A 25,612-nucleotide genomic window follows, 5' to 3' on the forward strand; every position below is an offset into this window, starting at 1 on the left:
TGACACACAATTTCTATTTGAATGAATGTACCAGATTAAATTATCCAGGCAGATGTTGTGCACTGAAAGCAGTTGATAACATCACAGGGCAGTTCAGAAAGGTCCTGTGCAGCCAGAGACTCCTTGCAGCCTGGAACACTGGTGCTTGAAAGATTCTGGAGCAGTTGCTTTGATGTGCAGAGAAATATGAATGGTGGCCCAAGCTTAGTACATCTTCTGCTATCCATGCAGAATTATCTGCATGCGAGTAGGGAATGCTTTATTTTGGCAGGGTCTATTTTAATGTTCATACTACTTAGCATACTCTAGGGATGGCAAATTCAAGAAGTCTGGGGCAGCACCATTGAGACTGACTGAAAAAATCCCGTGTCTATTTTTCAAAACACATTTATTTTAGGAATTTCTGCATTTTCCAAGCCAGGCTGGAGATGCTAAATGACAGAGATGCACAAGCAGGAAATTGTGGCTTACCAGAAGGTAGAAGAAACACGGTTATAAAGCACTGGAAGAGTTTGTCAGACATTTATATAGTCAGAGTTCCCATAGCACATGAGAAGACGATCCATTCATCCATGCACTAGCTTCAGAAGAGCTGCAGGATTGTCCTGTGCACATCCCCTGCATTTGGAGGAGCTCTTCTGACCTCCACATCCACCACTGAGTTCTCTCCATGGGGCAGAGCTGTGATAGGAAGAAGCTGGGCAGGCTCAATCCAGTATTACAAAGCAAAAAGGGGGTTATTTTAACATACAAATATTCTTACTTTGAGTGAGATGTGAATACTAAAGATAAAAATTGTAACATAGGCACAAAAACCCCTTCTGGATCTTCCTGTTTCCAGTACTAAGCGTCAGTCATTCTTGTTAGTAGTGGTGGTGCTTCTGTTTATTTGATCGGTAGATACTGGATTAAAAGCAGGTCAGTTCCATCCACACATCTCACCAGGGGAAACGTTCAATTCCTCACATCTTGTTTTGGTATCAGGTGAAGACACTGCATCAGCTACATGAGGAAACAGTCTGTGGCTTCGTATGCTGGACCGGTCTCAGAAATCGAAGGCATCAAAGCAGAAAGTCCTGAAGCAAACAACTCCAAAGGCAGCGACCTGCAAGGCAGCCCTGAGCAGCACAGGTTTCTTTGCTCCCAGCCCATCCTTAGCAGACAGAATATGCCTTTCTTGTGCCCATTACCTCCCTTACCTAGTCACACAACTGCTGGGACCAGGATTGTCTTTTAGGGCTTGCTTACACAGAGCAGTTGACTATTCTGCAATAGCTGCTGCAGGATGACTTCACGTGAACGCGCTCATTCCACAGCGGCTGTTGGAGCTCCTGATTCATACCATACCTTAACTGGAGTCGTGTCAGCAAGTCAGTGTGCTCTACAGAGTTAAGCAAGACCCAGGACCCAGTTTGGGGTTTCTAGTCACTTCTCCTTTACATAGAGTTGAGCTTTAAGAAAAGCAGTTGAAATGTTCCTGAGAATGACAAATAACAAATGAGTAATGCTTGCTGTGGAGCCACACAGCCCAATTAAAAATAGGTAAGTGATGTGTAAAGGCAAGTCTGTGCAGTCTGTGTAGAGAGAAGGAAAAAAATAAAAATAAGTATGCATTTCTAATCTATTGGCGCAGTCACATGAAGCAGAATTCATTGATAAAAATATCAATTAATTGATAGAGAAAACCTTTTCAAACAGGTAATGATTAAAACAACCAGACGCTGGGAAGGGGACAGTTAGTGTTGTGGAGCCAGATTAATTTGATTATCCATCTCCCTAGGTAAAGTTATTAAAGGAGAAAAGCTTTTTGTTGTAGAGTTCAATGAAAACAAAAACTTAACACATACAAGCTCTCAGAAATGCAAACAAGGTGTTAGAATGCATGATGGAGAATAATTGAATATTACAGTTCTGTTTAACAAATTGCTTCTCTTTGTACAGTTACTGCATCCCTGCCCTAAGCAGGAATGAAGCTGAGAATAAGATGATGAGAACGAGCAGAGATCTGCAATGGCTGAGAGCAATTCAGCAGACCAAGGAGTAAAGCAGGGAGTTAGCAAGGAGAGGGCAGTTCCCAATGTAATGAAAGGCATTAAGTGTAAAACCACCAACACTTTCCCAAACATGAAAAGAATAAATTGAATACCGAAAGAAAAAAAAAAAAGGAAGAAATGCAGATGTAATAATGCAATAAGCTAGCAGACATCACTGTCCTGGAATCTGAAAAAACAGTTTTTTAAAGTACTTCTGACTGCAATCATTTATGGCAGCACAGTCCTGTGATATTACAGGAAGGGACATGAGCAGGAACGTTGCAGGATGGAGCCCTTCCATCAGCAAGCAGACAGCTGTGCAGAATAGGGGCACAGTGACACAGGCAGGCACTGCCCAGCCCATGGCCATCAGTGGAGCAGTCGGTGGCTCCCTGCTGCCCAGGCACACTGCTGATGCTGCATGGCCACCTTCCCACGTCCTGTGACTGTCCTGCAATCAGTGGAGCAACTTATAATGCTAAATAAAGGACCAGTAAATCTGTGTGGCTCGCGGTGCTCCCCTGCTCCCCAGTCCCTTGCTATTAACCAGCCACGCTCCTGCTGGAGTGCTGTGGTCAGGGCTGTGTGTCTCTGAGGTTGGTTTGAGAAGATCCCTGGCTGCATTTTGATCTGATAGCCAGAAATGAGAGATAGATAAAACAGAGAGGGAAAGTGCTTGGTTTCTTTCATTTCTCCCACTTTGTGTTCCAGTTCTCATGCTCTCAGATTCATACAACAATGCACTCTCCATACCACCATTAACAGTGAAGCTTTTCCAATCCACCTCTGATGGAAACTCAGCCTGTAACACCACTTTCCCCAGCCTGTAACACCACTCCAGCTTGCAAGCAATCCTTCCCAAAGGCAGACCTGCCCTACCATGCTCGCTTTGCACCCAGCACTCGTGCTTACCTTCCAGGCCTCCCCGTGCCGGAGGTCACAGTTGACCATTGCAAGAACAATAAGGATTTTTAGGGGCATTATGACTGGGTTAGTAAAACACAGCTGCCCCTGAAAGTCCCTCATTTTTCTTGCTGCCGCTCAGTCCCCTCCACGTCCCTAGGAGGGCAGAGGTCTGATGGACTCCCTTCGCTCCAGCACGGCTCTGCCATCTCATGCTGGCTTTGCTGATCTGCCAGCAGCAGCCCTGCTGTGACACAGGCAGCGGAGGTGTGGAACTGCTTTGTCATCGCTGCAGGCTCCCTCCTAAGAAAACGCTGCGCTGCACTTCAGCCTAACGCCAGATGGCTCGTCTGTCACTCGGCAGAAATGCCATCAGACAAAGCACACCTCGCTGTAAGCAACCCTCATGTGCCCCCCGAATCACTGGGGCAAAATGAAGCGATGGCCGCTCCTGCAAGCGCTCGAAGCACCGCGCTTTGTCCATGGAACACAGAGGTCCCAGCGCCGGTGGGCACCTGCTGTGTGTGCACTGTGACTGCAGCTCCGCCCGGCTGCACGAGCAGCTCTTCTTCATTTATTAATAAAGCCGAGAGTTCAAGTAAGTAATTGCCACTGATTTCTCAACCGCTTTCAGTTCAGGTGATTTTTAAGAGCTATACTTACTAAATAATACTCCTACTAAAAAGGTGCCAAGTGGTTGGCTGGGAATTTTCAACCCTCATTTACAAATCCTCTTGGAATTCCCAGCCCAACCCTGCATATTCGTAGGGCAAGGAGTAGCACTTTTCTTTTAACTCACTGCTAATTTGAATCTTGATGGCAGCAGATTCAACAGAATCCATAGGCAGATTCCCATGCATGCTCCCACCCTGCTGTTTCCCTGAGCTCACTGTGGAGCGCTGCATGGGCACACCACCCCCATGCGTGCTGTGGGATGCCCTATGGGCTGGGCAAGCAGTGCTTGCCCATGAGGACAGAGCTCTGAGAACTGCTCCAGGACTCCAAGGGCCTTTGGAGCAGAGCAGGGAAGCACTGACAACTCGCAGCGCTATTTTTTTCTCCCCCTATTGCATTAAAAACGCCCGGCCCCTCAACAAAAGACACCCTTTGCCATTCCCAGCAGTTACGAGTCAGGACAAACACGGCACTGTAGCACTGTAGCACAAGGTGTGCTACGAGCAGCAATCTCACACAGCTCGGGTGCCATCCTGGGCAGGCCCAGGCGCTCTGCAGGGCTCACTTGCACGCTGCTGTGTCACATCCAGCCTCAGAACAATGGGGCTGAGCTGCAGAGCTGCACCGTGTTTGGAGTTGCTGCCGTTCAAACATGCCATCTCCAGGGACACAGGCAGAGCTGGCACAGCTGTTCTGCATGCAATGGAAATGCTGAGGTTCAGGCAGCCCAAGGTCCCAGCCACGTGCAGCACAAGATGAATGTCCTCACCTCTCTCACCAGCAAATGATGCTCCATGCCAGCAGCCAGCCAGGCACCCGGCAAATGCCTCAGCTCCTCGCATTGCTGCACAAAGCCACACCTCATTTTCATTTAGAATTTCTTCCAACGCTTGAAAGTTAAATGAAAGCAACCATTATGCCTTGATTTGGTAATAAAACATGAGCTGTGATTCTGATCCAAATATTATTTGCATCTTAAAAAAAAAAAATAAATGTAACAGCAGTATCGTAATAAATAAAAAAAAAAGCAGGAGCCTTCTGAATGCTAATGACGTTGGTGTCCTAAATGAAGCATAAAAGCCAGATCCTGTGAGATGCAAAGCATGAGTCAGAGAGTCAGCAGTCCCACACTGCAAGCAGCACTGCTGCTTCATTCGTTTAAGGAATCAATTCCTTTGTAATGAGCACCAAGTAGTTTCTAGGACTAAAATTAAAATGAGATGCATACTGTTATTATTTTAAAAAAGTTCTTCTTTTCTTTTTTCCTCTTGGAATGACAATAGACAGCTCTTTGTAGTTGGAAGGAGCCCCAGGTGAGGACCAGGTCCCTGCAGCACTGCTCAGCAGACAACCCCATGAGACCCTGCAGGGAGCCTCCCCAGCAGCACAAGCAGATGGAGCTCACCAGGGCAGAGCACAGCAGGCAGCTGGACTCTGCAGATTTCAGCCTGGTTCAGCCTCTCTCACCATGATTTTGTTTTACTTGCACTGGGTAGCTGGCAGACTCCCGGAGGATGGATGTCTCCTGCCCTGGGGAAACCCCCCTTCATGGTACGTGTTCCTTCTTGAGCTGGAAAGGCAGCACATGGCTGCGTCTGCCACACAGGGAGGTGCTGCTCCTGCTGCCACAGAAGGCACAGACTGACTTCAGCATCAGAGCACAAGTCCCTAGGTTACACTCAGGTCAGGAGGGAGATTTGGGACTGACAGCTTTTTGGCCTGTTAGATTCGAAATTCAATTCATAAAGCACGAGAACAGCACAAAAAGAAACCAAAGGTAGGAAGTGAATACAGTTTCTAAAATTCCTCCAGCTTTAGTCATTGAAGAGGATTGTTAGAAACGCACAAAGGGCCGTTTCCCTCAATTTTTTAAGTGTGAATTTCATCTTGACAGTTTCATTTCAGAAACAAAAATTGAAAACAAATTGTCCTATAGACAAAACAAAGGGGCAGATCCTCAGCTGGAATAGACTGGTATTACCAAATGAGTAACACCCGCTCACAGCAGAGGCTCTGGCCCTTGTGACAGCGGCTGCCTGCTGCCATCCTGCTTTGCCCAGCCAACAGCCTCTGGTTTCAGCTGGCCGCAGAGCTGACTCCAGGTAGCCTGATGGAGACAAAGAGCAGCCTTCAGAGCCGCTGAGTGTGCACCGTGCTTCAGGGACCCTGTGTGCACTCTGCCTTCCAAAAGTGGGGCCGGCTCCAGGTGAGCGAGCCACAGGACATGGCATCGAGAAGACAGCCGATACCAGCAAGGCCCTGAAAGTAATGAGCTGCTGTGGAGAAATACTGGCAAAGCAGGCTTCCAGAATCCAGTTATTTATGGGATTTGCTCTCTGAAAAGAAGCATTTCTCAGATTTTTCTTTCAAAAGCAACACTGGGCTGATCATCATCTTGAAAATTAAAAGAGGTCCCCAAGAAAATATTAACTGCAGTGCAAGAGGACGAATGCATGCCTGAATGTGGTCCAATCTATGCCAAACAAGACCTGCTTCAAGAGAGACTGGCACAGCATAACCGTGCCTGGCATTTGGGAAATCCCTTCAGCCACAAATGAGTTACTAATAGGGCATTAATTAGCTTTGGGTCCTGCCACCACAGTCTGACTCTGATTGGGCTGTCCTTCATGCAAGCCCAAGCATGCTCTAGAAGTCACCAGCTAGCAGGGCTCATTGGCTCTCTCACCCAAAAGAAAACAAAAACATAGCATTAGTTGAATTCAGGAAGTTTCTCACTTTGCCAGTCATCAGAAAACAGACCGACTGCTGCTGTCTTCAATGGCAGCCCAGCTTCCACGCAGAACATCAAGCTCTCTGTCTTCATTGTGCTGAGAAACTCAATTAACACACACCTGGGTACTGGTAGAGGAGAACCCATCTCCCAGGGCTGACAAGGGGTGGCCTTGGCCACAGACATTTTACAATTCATTTCCTTTGAATTCTTTCGACTGGAGCATCATTCCTCTGCTCTCACATCTCTGCCACCATCAGCAGGAGCTGGAAAGCCAGAGTTATTTTTAGGGGATGGTACATTTAGGCCCTGTTAATCTTGACTGGTTCCTTTGAAAATGACAACGTTGGATAATCAAACACATTACACAGAGTTTCCATGGAGCCTACTTGGAAAACCATCCTCCCACCTTTCAGCAATGGAGGAGCCAATAGTTCAGATAGTAGCATTTAATACTGCACTGACTTGCCTCATTACCATGACCTCACTAGCATTTATATACAGAGACCTCCCAGAACAAGGAAATTATGGCACCTTACTGACTTTAAGTATATAAAATAGAACAATTAGTCACCAAAACGTCTTCTAGAATCTCCACATTATACCCACCTCAAGCAGCAAAAGACCATTATCCAGCTCAGCCTGGCACACAAGAGGATGACAGCAATGCCTGGTCAAATTGCATGGTCAAACAAACGTGTTGGCAAAACAATCCCAGAGCAACAGAGAAGGAGCTGCTGGTGAGAAGGCGAATGCATTAAAGTGGCTGGCACAAGGGAAGGGACAGGAAGGGAGAACGCTAGGAAAAAACGCCAGGGGAGGAGCGCTGGCTAAAAGAGGCTACATGACTGCTAGTAAATTAAACAGTGCAGGGGCCAGCCAGTCCAGTCTGAAATCACCTAGCCACCAACACAGGGCAGCCACATCCAAACAGCCTGTTAATAATGGTCTCTGGCCCACGGAGACTTTCACATCATATCCAAGGCTGGCTGGAAAAGTCCCAGGCCAAAGCTCTGCCCAGGACCACGCCAAGCACACGGCCATCAGCTCTGCAGTGGCCACAGGTACAGCCATGCAGCACTGCACACCTACCTGCTGGGTCCCAGCTGAGGGCATTACTGCAGATCTGCATCTGGACTGATCATCTACAGGAGAGGCAGGTGTGCTATTGTCATCAACCCACCAGCGCTGCCTCCAATTCGGAATCTACCTGCACTTGGACCAGTAAGTTAGGAGAGAAGCAGCCAGGCAAGCTCTGCTGGAGCAGAATCAAGTCTGGCTGGCATTAAGGAAAGCAAAGCGTTACAGGAGAACAGCAGGAAATTGCTAAGCAAAAGGGATTTTTAAATAACTTCATTTTAAACAAAACTAGGGAATTACCATAAAATAAATGGCCACACCTTGCTACTTACACCGTTCTGCCAACAAGACTAGCTTTTCCATAGCTATTCAAATATGAGACCTGGGTGCCTAACCAGCTCTTTCAAGCTGGTTTCCAAACTCCAGCCAAAAATCTTTCTGATTCACCACTTTCTCAGGCACACCAGTATGCAGAGTACGCCTGCAGGCTGGTACTGTGCTGTACAAAGCACTTAAGCACACATTTAATTACACCGTGGACCAGGGATGTGATTAATCATATGCTTGAAGTTAAGCATGTGCTTAAGCATGCTACTGACCTGGAGGTTGAATTGGATCTAACTGGTATTGTACTGCTCCCCATTTTCCAGTTCTTTGAGGCTCAATCAGTGGATAGGTTGTAAGAATATTCCCGTGGTTGTGCACACCTAAGAATTCATCCAAACTCTGGTTTCAGGCTTTTTTAATTGCAATTTTTGTTGCCATTCTCCCCACACCCTCCCTGGTATCAGTTATGGGTATTACAGCTGTATGGATATTATTTATCAGCATGAAAACATGAGGCAATTATCCTCATTCACAAACATTTTCACTCAGTTGGACCAGATGATCTCGGTGATCTGTTCTAACCATAATGATTCTGTAGTATTTTATGTCTGAGGAGTGTACAGAGTTCTTAAAAAAATGATGAAGCACATTATTAGAGCTGCTGCACTGCTAGCAGTACTCACCCCATGGAAGAACTCAACCATAAAACACACATCAGCTATGGGTGGCCATGTAAATTCATGTTTCATTAGCTGCAGTGTACACCACCCTGGCCATTTTTCTCACTGCATTTGTCCACCTTCCTAGCAAAGGCTTATTCCTAGATCATAACAACTTCAGGGAGCCCAGACTGTCTCCAGTCCCCAAGGAGGAGCAAGCAGAGGAGCAGGGGAGCAGACAGTTCCTTTCCTAAGGCACAGCTGAGAGCCTCCTCAGTGACCAAGGAAACCACTGCACAGGGACATGGAGGGATGGACAAGAGCTGCATCCAAAATGCAGTTGTGTGAGTGCCACAGCCCCACAGCAGGGAGCACTACGCCCATGTTCACCCCATAGAACCATTTAACACTGACCAGCCAGGAGATTCCAATTAAAGCACAGCACATGCAAATCGATTTCCAACCAGCAACGGAGAACACAGGAGGTTTGATTGTCTCTAAAGGAGGTCTCCTTTGAGAAAGGGAACAGATACAAGAGTTGATACACGTTTTGGACCCTCCTCATAACTAATCTCATCTCACCTTGGTTTGTTGCCAGTGCATTCACAAAAAGTGCTCATTTTGGCTGCCAGGGCGTGCAGAGCAAAGAAAACCATTCCCCAGAGAGACAGCTCACTGAGCCCAGTTGCTCTTCTCACACTGACCTTGTTTACTCGAGCTGTGCAGCTCTCTGCTCACCATGCTCATTGTACAACACGCAGCAACATCTTCCACGGGGGGTGGAAGTGCATCATTAGGGAACCCCCAGCTAAGCTGTAATGCTGCTCTGGGAGAACTGACACAATCTGTTCTTTCATTTCAGCTTTACTTCACAATGGTAAACTTCAAAATGCTTTCCTACAGCTTGCTAGATACATTGGGAATACTGTCTGGTTTCGAGTCCAGCCCTGTGTTTGCAGAAGCCTCCTTAGAGCAATAACAGGACCTTCCTCCTCATTTGCTACATTCCATTAATTCAGCCAGACAGGACTTGGCAACATGAAGCTGAGCTTGTGTTCTTAACATCACTGATGCTTTAGGGCCATAAGAACAGGATAAAGAAACCCAAATTCACTTGCTACAGACTTGAAAGTCACAGCAACATCCAGAAAAGCAGAACTGCACCATTTGGGGCCTGCTGAGTGCTGCCAGCACACCCTATCGGAGGAGCAGCTCCATAAACAGAAGTTTTAGGGTCCTTTCCATGGACAGCCTGAGGTTGGTATTTTCCCTTAGGCCCCACAGACTGGGGTACGTTGCAGACTGCGAGCAGGGGCACCAGGGCTGGCAGGCAGCAAAGTGCTGAGTGTGGAAACCCGGTGCCTCCCACTGACTGCTCCTCGCTGCTCTTCATTAGCTGCCAGGTCAGACACCTTATCAGTGTCCTCATTTTTATTTTCAGCTCTTTTCCTTCCTGGCCATCAGCTCAGCAGTGCTGCTTACACTCAAAGCTGTGCCTAGAATAGTGAAGGTGAGGGGGATCACCTAAAAACCACCAAGTATTTGGCCATAACTTCATTGACTGGAAGTCATTCTGGTGGGAGATCATTTCCGGAAGCCGAATTGGGATATATTCCATTTCTTTCATCCAAACTAAAGTACTTCCTTCACACGTAGGTTTACTCAAGGAGGAGATGATGGAGGAGAGGAAGAACTCATCACTGCCCTGCACCAGTCTGTGCAACACCAACTGTGGCTGCAGCCAACCTGCATCCTGCACAGCCTGCCATGCTCACAGCTATACATATTTTTAAGCACTCAAACCTGTGCTTGCTGCCTGCGTGCAACTGCCCATAACTCAGCACTGGTGTCTAAGGAGGGTGGACAATGCATTTCTATTTGGACAATGCACTTGGAAGTTCAAAAAGGGGTAAAGTTCAAAAAGTTGCAGACTTTGCAGAGGCTCATTTCTGAAGGCACTGCTGTAAAGTGATGAAAGCACTGACGGCTGCTCATCCACATCACTGCCAGCCACCAAACTGATGCAGCACTGGCAAACCCTGCTGGGGTCCCACAGCTCCCAGCGATGTTTCAGTGCATACCTGCTGTGTCTTTGCAGATCTGTACACTCATTCTGCGACACAAACAACCTCCAATCCCAATTTATATTATAAGTTTAAATTCCTATCAGATGTTTTGAAACAAAACTGCAGTTTGTGGGTTGTTGTTTGGGGTTTTTTTTAGTTTTTTTTTTTTTAAAGGCAGTAATGTCTTAAACTATAAAGACATCCAAAACTTTATGTAACGACCATTACATAACACCTCAAACTGGCGTTTTCCTTACTCTTTGGAGTTCATACACTTTTATTTGGGGCATGTGAGACAACAGTTATACAAGTGCAGTTACTCACTTGGGCCAAGCTTGGAGGAAGCGAGGGAGAAGAGCTCACTCCATGGAAATCTTAAAGGGAGAAGCTTCTTGCTATGTAAAGAAGTTTGCAAGACAGAAAAAGCATTCTCTCATTGTGTCTCACTGCTCTTAATGGTCGGTTACAGAAACTAGGAGCCCAGGAAGCAGAGCAGAGATAGTGGTAGCTTTAAAGTCTGAACGCACGCAGAGCCTCCAATGGCACACAGCATTAATATCATAAAAGTGTGTGAATGTTCTCATTCAGGCTGTGATTTACTCCCCAAGGGGATGCACAGCTAGCTGAAATATGCTACATGCAAACCAAACCATTCCAATGAAGTGAGTGCAGTATGTGAATCCTGGAGCTAAATTTAACACAGCTCTCATCAAAACAGAGCTCTCAGCATTGCAGCTAACGCTGCAGCTCACACAGAGCTGTGCTGGACTTCTCTCCTTTGGTACTCTGTTCTGGATGGTGTTTCTGAAGCTCCTCACTAACTCAGATTTAAGAATTTCACTTTGATTTATTCAGCTGAATTTTGTTTTCAGTGCCATTGTTTCAAAGCCAAGTCAATCTAAGTTGCTTTTAAAATGCAGACTCAAACTGGTTTGGGGCCCACGTAACTCCTGTGAAACAGACACTCCTAATACATTAAAATACCTTTAACTGTACTGCTGAATAATCCACAACACCGAAAAAAAAAACCCATGGATAGCATAAATATCTGATTACATTTTTCCAGTCATTGCATTATTTGTTTGGCTTGATGGTCAACTGCAAATTAAACTGAACTGGGCAAGCTCGCTCGTGATTAAGTTCCTTCCTCGCTGCTTCTTGCTCTGCAGAACAGCTGTATTTGCATAGGAATATTCTCCTCCTCCAGAAACATTTCTTTCAAAATTAACAAATGAAGTCACAATTATACAAAATATCGCTGTAGTCAAAGCAGATTTTGCAATTTAAAGCATTTTAATGCAACAGAGTCTTTGAATCTACTTTTATAAGTATCCTTCAAGTTAAAATACACCCACAGCCATCCGACTGAGGAATCTCTCTTTCATAAAATAGCAAAGCAGCACGAATAGTTTAAAATCTAGCACGTTTTAACTGAACTACATTCAAGTTCTTCCTTATGAAACAATCTTTCTTTTCACACAAGGCTTTTCATGCAGATTCTGGCTCCAGACTCACAGATCAGTTTGCTACAACCCGTCCTGCATGCTGACTGTCCTCCGGGTCCCACTGCCCCCGGTTTGTTCATCTTTTGATCAGAATGAATTCCCGAACAACTCTCACCATTTCACCCTATAAGCTCTTAATTCATTTTCCAGCACTGGTAGGTTGCTGCTCGCTCCACCCTCTCAAATATCAGCAATTGCTGCTGCTCTTAAAGAGAACTCCTTTTTGGGGAAATGTGATATTATTCCAGATGTTTCAGCTACAGCTGCTCTACAGAACCCAGCCTGCTCAGTGCTCTGTCACAAAGCTCAGCATCAAGCAGCTTCTGGGTTTTATTTCTTGAACTCCTGTGCTGCTGTATGGGAGTCAACCCTCCTGGCAGCAGGGCACGCCAAGCCCTGCACTGCACAGAGGCACTCCTAAAGAGCTCTACCTTTCTTCTCACAAGCACAAAAGCACGGTTAACTTCAGCACAGCACCAGGCTAGTGTCTATCAGCTTCTGCAAGCTGCTGGTTGAATTTAATTTTAGCACTTCGAATCACATTTCTCACAGTATGTTATGAGTTACCACTCAAAGAGAGATTGCTGAATGAAATCTGCTTTCTAATTTTACAGCTTGAGGAAATTCTATGCCTACAATTGCAAAAAAAAAATGCAAACTGCACATTGAAATACTGGAAACAGCAGTAAAAAGCAGTGACACCACTTCACTGCATGGAGACTCCGGTGGGAGCAGCCCTGGCCCTGCTGTGATGGGAGCATTTGTGCAACTAAGTGAGGGCAGACAGCAGTGTGCCATGGGCTGCCAGACCAAGACTGCAGAACCTCGGTCAGATGGGATGTCATACAGGTAAGGTAACGTTTATGAATGGCAACACCAGCAGGCACAGTCAAGACCCCAATCCCAGATCTGTAAGTGGTGTCACTAATCTGCACTGGAAAAATATTCCAGTCCTGCATGATGCCATGCAATGTGAGCACACCACACACCTGCATGGACTTGCAGGACGCTGGGAAAAACTTTCTGTCTGAAGAGAGGAAGAACAAAGGTCCACTGCTTCTACGGATGGGAAAAAAACAACAACCTGATCCTCCTGAGCTGACAGGCCACCAGGATCCACATAAAATTCAGGAAATCCACATAAAATCATAGCAATGCCTCGGAAATACTTTGATTATTAATGCTAAGGCAATATGCCATTAACCTTTAATCCACTGGGTAGACAGGGAAGCAGAAGCTGTTGCTGGACCAGCATCACCCCTGGGTCATTTCCTAGAGTTTCAAGGCTCATCATTCCTTTTCCACACTGTTGCTGGCTCACAGTAAGCTTCGTGCGAATCTACAGAGTGGTGTCAGGATTTCAGAGCCCCACTGTGCCCCCAGCAAGGATGGGTTTCCAGTCCCACATTGACACCCCTCTCTCTGGGATCCGAGCAGCTGCAATGCCCTATCAGTACCACCACGTGCACACACACACTTTTCACTCCGTCTCCTAAAGCAACTGAACCCAGGCAGAACAGTGAAATCTCTCTACCATGTAAAAATAACACCTGGCAAAGGGAGACAACGCTGTGCTGAAGCCACACTGATGCCACCCATCTCTGTCCCTTACAGGGAAGGCACACAGACTGCAGGAAGCAGCTGAAGCCTCAGAAGACTGTGCCCTGCAGCCCCTGGAAGCACTCTTGCCTCTCGTCTCCCCTTTGGAACATCAATTTGGATCCCCAGGAAGGAAAGCAATGAAGCCAGTAGGAAGGGAAAAGCGCAATCCCTGCAGCTGGCGTGAGGAAGGAGCAGGCTGCAATAGGGCTGGCACAGAGCACGTGGCGCTGCCATGTGAGGACGGGGCCAAGAACGAGGGGAAAGGAGAGGTCTGTGAGGTGGGTGCTTCAGGCCTACAGAAGGCTGCACACCCAGAGTGCAAGGCTGTAACACACAGCCAGGCTTCTGCGAAAGGTCAGACCAAACAACAGGGCTGATAGCAGGCACGGCCTCCATCTAACCTTCCCTCCTTGATCACATAAACCTGTAATGCAGATACTGCACTTGCCACGCTCAGCGCCCTTCTGCAACTCCAAATACAACCCTGGCTTGAAGGTCCCTATTTGCAAACATAGAGGACCAGCGGTTCCTAAATTGCAGGCAAACATTTGACTTCTCTTGGTCCAATTCAAAGAATATCCTGCACGAACCCCACCCCTCTGCACAACAACTCAGGCCCTTAATGCCTAGACAGTTTTCTTTCAGGCCTTATCACAGATAAAATATGGCCCCTTTTTTGTTGAAGGAGTAGGACTTGCCAAATATTTACCAACTCTTTCAGCAGGCTGAAAATGTCACTCTTGCAGTGTAATAAACTTCCCCAGAAAGGCCCTGATAAATAGAGAGCCTTGCTGTACTGGCCAGAACTAGCTTATTGTGGCTTAAGAATTGCCAAGTCTGACGGATGAAGAAAGCACATTTGTACACACAGAAACATTAGTAAGAGAGGCATAAAGTTTAGAAGTAAAAATAAAACAAAGCCCCATTATTATTAACTGGGGTGTGGGGGGGAAATAATAGAGCCTGCATCCCAGAGAGCAAAGCACGTTACTGAGAGCTCCTGAGCTAAAAGCAGTAATTTAAGAGCTTGTCCACAACTTGCAGCAGAAGCTCGAACCATCTTAGTTAGCATTTGGAAAGTGCTGAAGTGTGGCCTACCCCCAGTCCAGCCTTCAGAGCAATACTATGCAAAAATAAAATAAAATAGTTCTGCTTTGTAATCTGACCCACAGAAAAGTCATTCGGGGCATGAGGGAATGCTCTCCTCCAGCCCGAGCTTTAATTCAGAGGGAATGTTTAAACTGAACAGTGTAAAACAGATGCTGAGAAATACATCTGCGTGGCACTGCGTGTTCTTTGGGGCACAAACAGAAGTTAGGAGCACTTATCAATGTGGCACATATGGCTACAATAGCTGCAAACAGTGCAGATGAACGGAAAAAAATTACATTCTTAGCATCAGAAAGTCCACCAGCAGAGTTCTGGCAGCCATGAACAACGACATCCATGTTAGCTCAAATGGGTGAATATTGCTGGGGCAAAAATGTGTCCTTTCACCTTGACAAATGCCATTACGAGAAAAAAAAAAGATTCCCAGAAGCAAATAAGGAGGCAGAAGCTCAAACAAACAGATTTAACGCATCCCGATGTTGGCACTGAGCTCTACAAGCAGCACACTTTGACTGGACCTTGAATGAAGGAACAAACCAAAAGGCAGCACCTCAGTAACACCGCGCAGCGCTGCAGCACAGGGCTCTGGGGGCCAAACTTGCCAGAGCTGCTTACATGCAGGAAGAAAACAATTACTGCTGGAAAAAAAAATATCCAGATTATGCTAAATCTGGCAAAAGCTAAACCCAGCAGTCTACCCAGCTTTCCAGAGCAAACCACAGTTAAGAAAGTCTCCTATGAAAGAGAAAACCCAGCAGTACACAGACCGAGCAGCAACACGAACAGCAGCAGCGATCACTGCTGGGCAGCGATACCTGAGAAGCTGCACAAGAAGTTGCAAGGAGAGTGCTAAGGAGGCACAGAAACCTTCCCCCCTGTTCCCCCCTTTCACACCAGCAGGTTTTAATGTTAATGATATGGCTCCGCATGCTTTAAGTATTTTTACACCATGCTTGCCGTCCTGTAGCTCTCTCGTTCCACAGCGGATGATTAGAATCAGATTTCTGTGATTTCACTGCAGATTAATTTCGTTAAGAGCTGAAGATCCGCGAGGAGGAAGGACTATGGGCAGACCTGCAGACCCTCCCTGGCAGCTTTCTCTCCAAAAAGGGGAGCAGTATTTCTGCCTTTCCTCCCTACTTTCGCATACTTTCCCTTTTTGTGGCTGCTAGGCTGAGTCCTCTGGAAAAAGAGGGGAACAGGGAAAAGAAACGTGCAAAAATAAATTCCTTCAAGTTCTGGTTTCAAAGAAAGCTCCCAATCAGCACCAAGAGGAGAACGGGCCCAAGGCAGCCCAACTGCGTCCACAGCAGCTGTAACGCTGCGCACAGATCAGTGCTGCACACCCATCTGTGTGCACAGACACACGTCAGGACGGCTATTAATACACCTTGTGTGTGCTGTCCTGGATACACAGGCCTGAACAAAAGTGAGAAAAACTGAGCGGTGATCTCTAATGCCATTAACAAACTGTTACTAATTGCAAAACACAAAGTGAATGTTTTTCACGGGTAAAGCGTACGGAATGCGGCACTGAAAACGGGTTCTGTTTGCAAAAATCTCCTAGGATCTGAGGGTAAAAGTTGTGTAGGTGTCTGTGTGCTCGCTGAGGGCAGCACTACAGCAAAGAAATAATTCTGTTTAAAACCGTCCCGTGTGTTTTCTGAGCCACCCCAACTTTCATTTGCTTTCATAGAACGTGGCCACAAGAACGCTGCTGCCAGTTGGCCTTGCTCCTAATTCTAGATCACTGTTCTCGACTCGACAAGAGAGAAGGAAAGACATCTATGACAAACAAGCAGTCACGAGGAGCTGCAAAATAATTCTAATCTTAAGAACCTAAAATGTAACATAATACAGAAGGACATGGAATCAATAAATACTAGATGAGCAAACAGCCATCCCTACATATGGCATTATGTGGGTACGGCACCCAAAAAGAAGCACAAACCAGCATACACAGAAGTGCAGCATGCAGAATCAAAACCAAAGGCAAATAACAAGGAGCACCCGAAGGGCGAGGGGAGAAAGCAGTGACATAAACACGAGGAGTAGCAGAACCAGGCTGCTCCGTGTTTGTGTGACTGCTTCTATTAAAAGGGGGAAAAAGGGGTAAAAAAAAAAAGGAAAACAAGAGAGGAAATAAAGAAGAGCTGTGTTTTCTGAAAGTGAAAGCGGTGAGGAAGGCCGCCCGCATCCTGCACAGCCACCGACGGCACCGACCCGACGCGCCCGGCCGCGGGCCTCCCGGCGCTGGAAGGAACGCGACGCACTTACGGTCCGCGGAGAACGAGCTGCGACCCAGCGCTACGGCCCGCGGGGAGCCGGGAAGGGCAGGGCAGCGGCTGAGGCGCCCCGAGCCGGGCCGGGCCGCGCCGTGTCCCGGGGGCGGCGGCCCCAACCGCTCCGTCTTCGCCCGCTGCGAGCCCGGCAGGTCCTGGGAGCCGAGAACTGGGACTTTGTAGGCCAGTTGAAGACACGAACCTCTCATCTCGCCCGCAAAGACCCAGCCCTCAGCTCGCCCGATCGGGCGGGGATCGCGATTTTTTAAATTAAACTATTCTTTTAATTCCCTTCCCCGGCCGGTGCCTATCGCGAGCGCCGAGCCCCGGTCCCCGCCCCGCGGCCACGGGGGACCCCGCGGGCAGCAGCCGCCGCCCCGGCCCGCAGCAGAGCCCCGCGCCACCCCCGTTGCCGGCTCCCCGCAGCCCGGGCCGGGCCCGCAGCGCGCAGTGACTCGGCACCGCACAGCCCGGGGGAACTCCGTGCGCGGAGAGCGAAAACGCCGAGAGCTTCCAACGGCCGAAAGAGCCCGAGCCCTCCGCCAGCCGTGGGAGAGGGAGCGGGCGAACGTGCTGAGGGGGGACCCCGCGGCCTCCTCCTTTCCCCAGGGCCGCCGGTCCGCGGGGTTACGCCCGGGAAGGGCTCGGGCTCGGCTGAAGTCCGTGCGGAGAAGCGGCAGGCGACAGCGGGCCCCCAACCGCGCCTCCCCGGCCGCTCGCAGGCGGATATTTAAGCCCGTATTGATCACATCGAGATTTTTTTCCACCCTTCCTCTTTGCCCTCGCAAAAGGCAAAAGAAACAAATAATAAATTCGTTGCCACCAGGGACGTTGCAACACTTCTGTCGGCTTCTCAAGCGCTGCGTCTGCCCCGGCGTGCTTTCAAAGTCCCGACCCAACACAGAGAAGTAGGGCAAAGAAGAGAGAGGAAAAAAAAAAAAAAAAGAAGAAAAAGAAAAAAAAAAAGAAAAAAAAAGAAAAAACAGCCCAAAGCAGCCATTTAAAAAGAGGGGAAAAAAATATAATAACAACGACGAAACACCCAAAAACATCAAACCAGAAAGAGGCGAGCCGCTCCGTGCAACGTGACGGCACAATCCCGATGCGGTGGAGTTTCCGTCCGGCTGCAGTCACATCCCTCGAAAGTTTGATCCACGTGTTGCGGCCGCGTCCCGAGAGGGTCGGCACGGCCCGGCACACCGGGGCGGCACACGGGGCCGTTCCGCCGCTCCCGCTCCGTTTAAGGAAGCGGGCAGTCCCCACCCCTGCGCCGGGCAGCTCCAGCTGCAACCCGGCTCGGCGAATTTGGAGGCTCTCCCTGGCTGCCCTCTCCACCCCCTGCCCTCCCCGCAGCTCCGCCGGTCCATCCGGCCCCGCACGCGGCAGCAAGCGGCCGTCGCTATCCGCGGCCGCCCCGCAGCCGCCCCGCGCTCCTCCCGGTGTCGCTCCGCCGGGGCAGCCGCGCCGTGCCGAGCCGCGCCGCTCCGACCTGCGCGCCCCGCGGCCCACGGAGGGCGGAGGGCGCCCCCTGGCGGCCGCTCGGTGCCCGCAGCGCTGCCGCGGCCGCTCCAAGCCGCTCCTGGAAGCCCTTCTGCCCCGCGTCACGTCGCGGAGGTCGCCCCGGGAGGAACCCCACGGAGGGTCGCTGCCGGCAGCACCTCCTCGTTACGCTGCTCGCTCCGTGTGTCTCTACGTGCCTTTACGTGCCCAGCCTTCCCTCACGCGTCCTCTCTATGTAAATGTGCTGTGTGCTGCAGAGATGTCAGAGGACATACCCTGCCCTCCAGTACGTCCAGCACCTTTTCACTTCCATGTGGTACAACTGGGTGGTGAGCCTGCACTGCTGGGAAAACCTGAGCACGAAGCACAGCTGGACCACGTGCACAACCTATAGCTGTAAGGCCTCCATAAAGCCGCAGTCACACATACACATTTTAAAAAGTACTACAAGAAAATACCTGCAGTAATGTAAGGTTAAGTCAGAAGGGTCACCTGAAACATCATGAGAAAAAAGAACATCCTTCCTTCCTGCACATTAATCTTAAGGTTATTCCTCTGCACAACCTCACCTGCTTCGTGTGGTTGAGCTCAGACACATTTTGGAAAGATCACTTCATACACTTTGGGTGTGAAGCCACATGTGAGCCCTACCTGCAGCTCACAGGGGCTGCCAGTTTCTGCACCTCCTGTTAATCTAATGCTGCAGATCCTCCCAGTGACAAACTGAGGAACAGGGGACAAAGCCCACACACACTGCAAAGCACTCCGGTTCCTTCGCATGACTGCACCCATGGACACTTTATGATAGCAAAGCAGTGAGATACAAAGATAGACATCACTTACTGTTTCTGCGAGCTGTCAGCAATCACGGTGATGTTCACTGAAGATCACAGCAGGAACAGCCACATCGAGTTGAGCAGCACAGCCATGAGAACGCAGACTAGAACAAACTCCCATAGGAGAACGGGAATCCCAGCACACCAGAATGCTTTCATCATCTCTTCTGTACCTGGTAGGAAAACATCAGCTGAGTAAGAAGCTCCAAACCAGGCTCCAGGTGCTAAAGCTAACAAAAATCACAGCCAGCACCCACAGCACTCATCTTTCAAACATTTGGGCTCAGCAGAACACAAACGTGCATCCCTGGTGTCTGTAAAGGACTTTTTCCTGCACCTACACAGAGACCATAACACAGCCACGTGTATGCAGGTTGCACCAGCAGCCTTTGCGTGCTCACAGCTTTGGCATCAGCATTATTATGGCTGTGGCAAGTGACCACCAGGTTTGTGTGACAGAATGGGATGAAGAGAACTTGAACTGGTCTGTACTGTAACCGCGACGCTCGAGCAATGCTGCAAAGTCATCCTTTGCACAGAAGGAAACGTTCCTTGGCTGGAAGCCTGATGAACATTTAGAGCCAAGGAACATGTTGCTTAAAAGCAATAGTAGAATGCAAAGTGAATCATGGAAAAAAAAGGTTTGAAAGAGAGAAGTTGTATGAGGACTTTGTGAACAAGTTTTACTAAAGGAAGGTATGGAAATGATAATTTGTTATCATCTGGAATAACGATGCTAAGCAATTTATTCTGAGCAGTGCCCGGTGAGTACTGGTAGAAATAAAGACGTGTGCAGGACACTGACCTCTCCTCCTGAGAGGGGCACAGGATACTGTAGAAACCCTTGGGTTTAAAGAGAAAAGTCCTCAACAGTCTTTAGAAATGAACAGATTGATACTGTTGCAGAGACTGCAAGTCTCGTCCACCAACTACCTATCCTCATTTATTTATTTTTTTTTTGCTACTCTTGCTCTTCAGCTGTAACAAAGAACCACTGGTAACAACACAGACCAACACCCAGCACAAAAAATCGTAGCAAGTGTCCTACCTCCATGTATGGAAGGACGAGCGTGAGCCAGGGAATGGAGACTCTTCCCGGTTCAGTGGATGGCACAGTCCTCAGCTGGTTTCCTGACCAACTGTTTGATTTGCTATTTTCAGTAGCCTCATACAATGTTGCCTCTTGTCTTCCTCTCGTCACGGGCAATACTGGATGTCAAGCACGTCCTATGAGATCAGGGAAAGACTTTCACACGGAGCTTCGGCCCAGCAGGAGCCTGCAGGGAGCCTCGTCCTGCGAGACGCTGCTCAGCTGCCGACAGCCTGCTCTGCTTCCAGCGAGGGCACCGGCGGTGCTTTGGTGGTGATCAGGCACATGGCAGACAGGTCTCCCCCCAGCAGGGGACACATCTGTACCTGAGGTCAGGTCTCTGGACTGCAGCTCCTCCCACAAACACCGTGCAGAACCCGTGTGCTGGGAACGTGACCGCAGCCCCTGTCTGGGTGAGAGGTGGGAGCAGGATTAGCCCCGCATTCACTTTGGATGTCATCACAAGCAGATCACGTTGTAAAGCATCACAACTTCCACAATTCTAAAAATAAACATCAGCAGTTTGGTTGAAGTGTTTTGGCAGCCAAAGGGCTAACATATTAATAACACAAGACCAACAGCAGCCCAGAACAATAACTACAGAACAGCAGATCCTATTGCTTCTGAAAATAGCCCTGTTTGGAAAAAAGAAAACATTTCTACAAGACCCATCACCCAGCAGTAGCTTCTTTCTGGGTCTTCACAAAGGCTTCAACACACAGAAGGCTGATGTGCCACCTCTGAGGTCCGGAGAGAACTGCTGCAATGTACACAGTGGGTGGGAGGCTGGGCTGCACATCACTGACAGGGACACAGACCCTGGGATGCAGTTTGGTCCTGCTGAATACATGCATTAATCTGAGTTCTTCTTTCACAATTCTGCCTACGCTCACGCAATGCCTTTCTCTGCAAGCAGAGCCATTGATTTGCTAACTCTCCAGCATGTGGTACTAAGCAGCATGTGAGCAAGCATGGCTTGCAGCCAGCAGCTTGGTATTTCAGCATCACCCCTTGGTGACAAAGAAACTGGATCATCAAAGTAGTTGAACACAATGATCAGTGAGAGAAATAACTGAAAGTCCACTGCTGGCAGAGGGTGAAACTTGCAGGCCTTCACCTGAAAACATTAATCCACGCTAGACGCCCAGAATCAGCTCTTTAAAATAAATAAAATCAATAGCAAGCTCATGATTGAAAACTCCTGAACCATTCCAACATAGTGCACTGCAAGGATCAGGCCTGACCCAGGCTCTGCACAACACTGCAGTCCATCAGGACGAATGGAAGCGCAACCCACCTGAGCTGCTTTGCGTGAGCTCTGCCCAGCTCTGAGCAGCCCTGTGCCACCGCAGAGCTGCAGCCTCAGCTCACAGAGCAGCTCAGCTCACGCTCTGCTTGCTGGCCAAGGCCCAGCCTGAGAACCCCAGGCCAGTTGTCAATACATGATGAATGTCCCACCAGAAATGGGGCCTTCATACTTACAGCACGTGTGTCTGCAGGAGAGAGGAGAAAATCAAAGCACTAACGAGCTATGATTAAGCTCAGAAATAATGGTTTCCTGTTCAAACACAGAACTACGTCTCTTAGTACAACTACCTCATCCCCAATTGTGTCTATTAAAGACAATTACCACGGGAGACAGATCCGTGCAGCCAGATGTGGAAACAACGGTTATGTTACACACAGTGCCATATGCAGTTTGAATTCCTTGTGGCTGAACACGTTACATGTAAAAAAATGGTGTGTTTGTGCACAGAGGAGCAGCTGTCAATTGGGAAATCCCCTTAGCCTGCTTTAATCCTTCATTCCACAATCCCCAGGGATTAAACAAATGCACTAACATTATTTACTATAACGCTGCCTCCACGGGGGGCTTCAGTCCATGAAATCCACTCCAGCATTTGCAAGTTTCAGTTGTGAAATATGCTGCGAGCGTTCTATATTTGGTAGCTTTGCAAGTACTCTTTAAGTTGGGCCCAGAGTGATGAAAGGACAGGAGTCAGGAATTCAGCTGCAGCAGAGGCTTGGCGTGGGAGTTCACTTCTCTCTGCAGGGCTCTCCAGGGGCACCAAGCATTGCAGTGACTGCTGAGAGGGGACAGTGCTTGCGGGGCTATACAAGACACTGACAAAATGGAAGATGTTGCCATGGTATTAATCCTCCCACCATCTATACCCTGAGGGTACAAAACGAAGTTTTTGAACCCAGTTCTGCCAGTAAAGCCTCACTTGCTTCTGCTTTCCTTCTCCTGTGATGCGATACGTGTTTGAACCTGGCTACAACAGCCATGAAGTGAATGACAAGGATTCAACCAGCTCACAGTCCTCACAGAGTAATGCTCTGCACAATGCCACCATGTTCTTGTGACCATTTGTGGCACCCAACAGTGACACACAGAAGCAGCAGGCTGGGGCCCCAGGAGATCTCTGGCAGATCTGCAGCACTAGCTGATCACTCAATCTCATTCTTGAGCTTCCCAAGTAAGTTCATTGCAGGCACTTCAAAGACAGCAAACACTAAACCCTATCTTTGGCCGTCCTCGCCTTGAATTTGTACACAGTTTGAATTCTTTTGTTTTGCTGATTGTTTGAACCCAGCACTCCTGCTTCAGTTATCACTGCTACAACCAATCCAGCAGGCCACAGCCACGCTGAGCATCGCCCACAAGAAGGCACAACAGGGCAGGCTGTGTCCCACCATCATATCTAGGCCCATGGAACCACACTGTGCTGGATGCAAAGGAAATAATTCGCCATTCAAATATGAGGACTAATAGTTTGGAAGCTACATTAATCCAAGGTCTGACTGCTCCCATGGCACTGCATTTGCAAACAGACAATTTCATCAGCTCCAGTATAATTCTTTCCAGCCTACACCCAGCCACAGCAAAAACTGCACTCATGTCGCTGGCCTTCATCCTGCAGTAATCTCTCAGTGGTACACAGCAGTGCTTGCAGAGACAAAACCCTGGTGCACAAACCTGACAGGGCTGGGCTCTGGGTCTCTATTTCTTTCACACACTTTACAGTCAGGAGCATGAGTAAGCACCCAGGAGAGAATGAGGGAGAAACACGGGGCTTCTGAGACCAGCAGATCCCTTGCTGCTATGATGGGGAGGAGATGATGAGATTGTAAATCTCCTGTCCACTCCCCCTCCCTGCTCCTCTTTCCCTTGCATGACTGAAGCTTGGAAGGCACGCTGCCTGGAACGTCAGCCGGCACTTGCTGGCAGTCACTGCCATTCAGCACCACTTCTTCCACTTAATTCTGCTTTCACACGTTCCTTGGTAGAACCCAGGCACCAAGCACTTCAATGGCAGCCACTGAACAGCCTACCATGGGATAAAGGACTCCAGGTGCCACACAGCTCATTAGCAAACCTGAGCTGCCACCAGCACCACACTACGCCTCACCCAGGGGGCTGCATGCTGGTCTGGGCACAACCACACCTCACTGTGAGCATCTAAGTGCAGCAGCAGCATCCTCAGCACCAAACCTCTGTCACAGCAGAAATGCAATTTCCCGAATGGTTCCCAATGAAAGAACATCACCACTTCACCCCTCCCCACATCTCCATGGAAGGGGACACTGTAACCCAGAACCTCCAAACACTGAGCAAGGAGGCTCAGTTTGCCTTTCCCACAGCTGCCATAAAATAGCTTTCAAAGGAAAAAAAAAAAAGCTGAACAATTCCTTATTTCCTACACACTGTCATTACTTCTTTATATTACTGAATACTGCAGCACTCAATGGATTTCTATTTGCAAACACCTTCCTGCTCCTCCCGCAGAACAAATCAAGTCATTTCTGCTTCAGCCTTCGGCATGCAGACAAAAACATTTTTTATTCATCAGTGATAAAAGACTGCAGCCATTTGACTTTAAACACAGACATGCTTCTGGGCTCTCTTCCAGGAAGTCTGTGTCACCCAGGCTTCAGATCGATATGTTTGTCTGCAGAGTCACCCTTCTGATCTGTAATTTTTCATTCTGACACAAGAAATGCCTTTTGGTCAAACTTCAGCAGTCCATTAAATTCCAGGCATAATGGAAATGGGACTCACATTGCTGTGGCCATGTGAAGATTTCCACAGTTTGGGGTTTATTTACTCAGGAGTTAATTTACTCAACCACATATTTGCCATTCAGACAACACTGCCGTGCTGTTCTCCTGCCTCACCCAAACCCACCGCCATCCCCCCGTTGTTTGCTGGCAGTCCCAGCACCCAGCTGTACCTTTATAACATGCTCTCAACACTCCTTGTCTAACCTGCAGGGAAAATCTGCACAGCCCCACGTGGCACACGGTGAGCAGTTTTTGACCCCTTTGCTCCCAGCAGCACGCAGCACCCAGCTGCTCACCCTAGCACACAGCTGGCATGTGGGTTTTCTCTCCAAGCTCAGGGCTTCAAGGATTGGGCCTTTTTTCTTTTCCCACTTTTTTTTTTAAATTACAAACAACCAAACAACAGAGAGATGTCAGCTGTCCTGTGCAGGGATACCCAAAAAGCACAAGCACTAACAAGACGGCTCCACGCATTCCCAACTGCAGCCCCTGTGACAGCCCTGGCCGTGCACCACGAGGTGCTCACACAGCTCAGGAATGATCTCACCACTGTTTCTGAATCCAACACACAGCTTCCCCTGCGTTGCTAACGCTGCTTTTCAGTTGCTGAAGGCTGATCCCAGGGAGGATGCGACAGACACTCAGGAGAGTTGCAAAGTGCTGTAAATGTTATAATAATCCAAACAAAGAACGCAATGCTTTTAGTTCCCATTCACATCTTGCTTTCCTAAATCCAGCATTTTCTGTCAGCCTCTCAAAAGCACACGTAATACAGAGTCAGAAAAGACCGCTGCTATGAGTGATTTGTTTTAACACTTTTAACAGGAATTTTAAAGGGGTCACGAAGGTGTCTGCGCTGTGAAGGAGCCCATCAGCTCAGAAGGTCAGGAAGTTCCGTGCCTGAACACATGTAAAGATTTTCAGCAGCAACACACATTTTAAGTACCTAATAAAAACACATTACGATTAACGTAATTAAAAGGAGCCTCATTTTAATTCTCATTTAGTGTCACATTCAGAGGGAGACTCCTCAGTGTTTTGGGTTTTTTTTTTGGTTTGTTTTTTTTTTTGGTTTTTTTTTGAACAAAATCAAAGAGCAACTCGGATGAGAGATCCGAACGTTTTGGTTTGTATTTGGTCAGGCTTTG

General features: G+C 48.3%; 1 protein-coding gene and 1 long non-coding RNA gene across 19 annotated transcripts in view; one reads left to right on the forward strand and one right to left on the reverse strand.

Annotated features, from left to right (window-relative positions):
- UTP6 (UTP6 small subunit processome component) overlaps positions 1-2,164 on the forward strand; it is a 144,354-nt gene extending 142,190 nt beyond the window's left edge. For all 15 annotated transcript variants that reach the window (XM_048964692.1, XM_048964694.1, XM_048964695.1 and 12 more), the window contains one exon: positions 985-2,164. The gene's annotated coding sequence lies outside the window, so the exon portion shown is untranslated. The remainder of the gene's footprint in view (positions 1-984) is intronic.
- The window catches only part of LOC125701997 (uncharacterized), a 29,028-nt gene continuing 4,780 nt past the window's right edge, over positions 1,365-25,612 (reverse strand). For 3 of the 4 annotated variants that reach the window (XR_007380418.1, XR_007380416.1, XR_007380417.1), the window contains exons 2-5: positions 20,726-20,808; positions 20,358-20,536; positions 19,317-19,482; positions 1,365-1,477 (exon numbers count right to left, since the gene is read on the reverse strand). This is a non-coding gene — a long non-coding RNA (uncharacterized LOC125701997). Of the gene's footprint in view, positions 1,478-19,316; positions 19,483-20,357; positions 20,537-20,725; positions 20,902-25,612 lie in introns of all 4 variants that reach the window. The other variant, XR_007380415.1, reaches the window with a different exon arrangement.

This window comes from Lagopus muta, chromosome 18 (genome assembly GCF_023343835.1).
Source record: "Lagopus muta isolate bLagMut1 chromosome 18, bLagMut1 primary, whole genome shotgun sequence".
In the NCBI taxonomy this organism is placed as follows: domain Eukaryota; kingdom Metazoa; phylum Chordata; class Aves; order Galliformes; family Phasianidae; genus Lagopus; species Lagopus muta.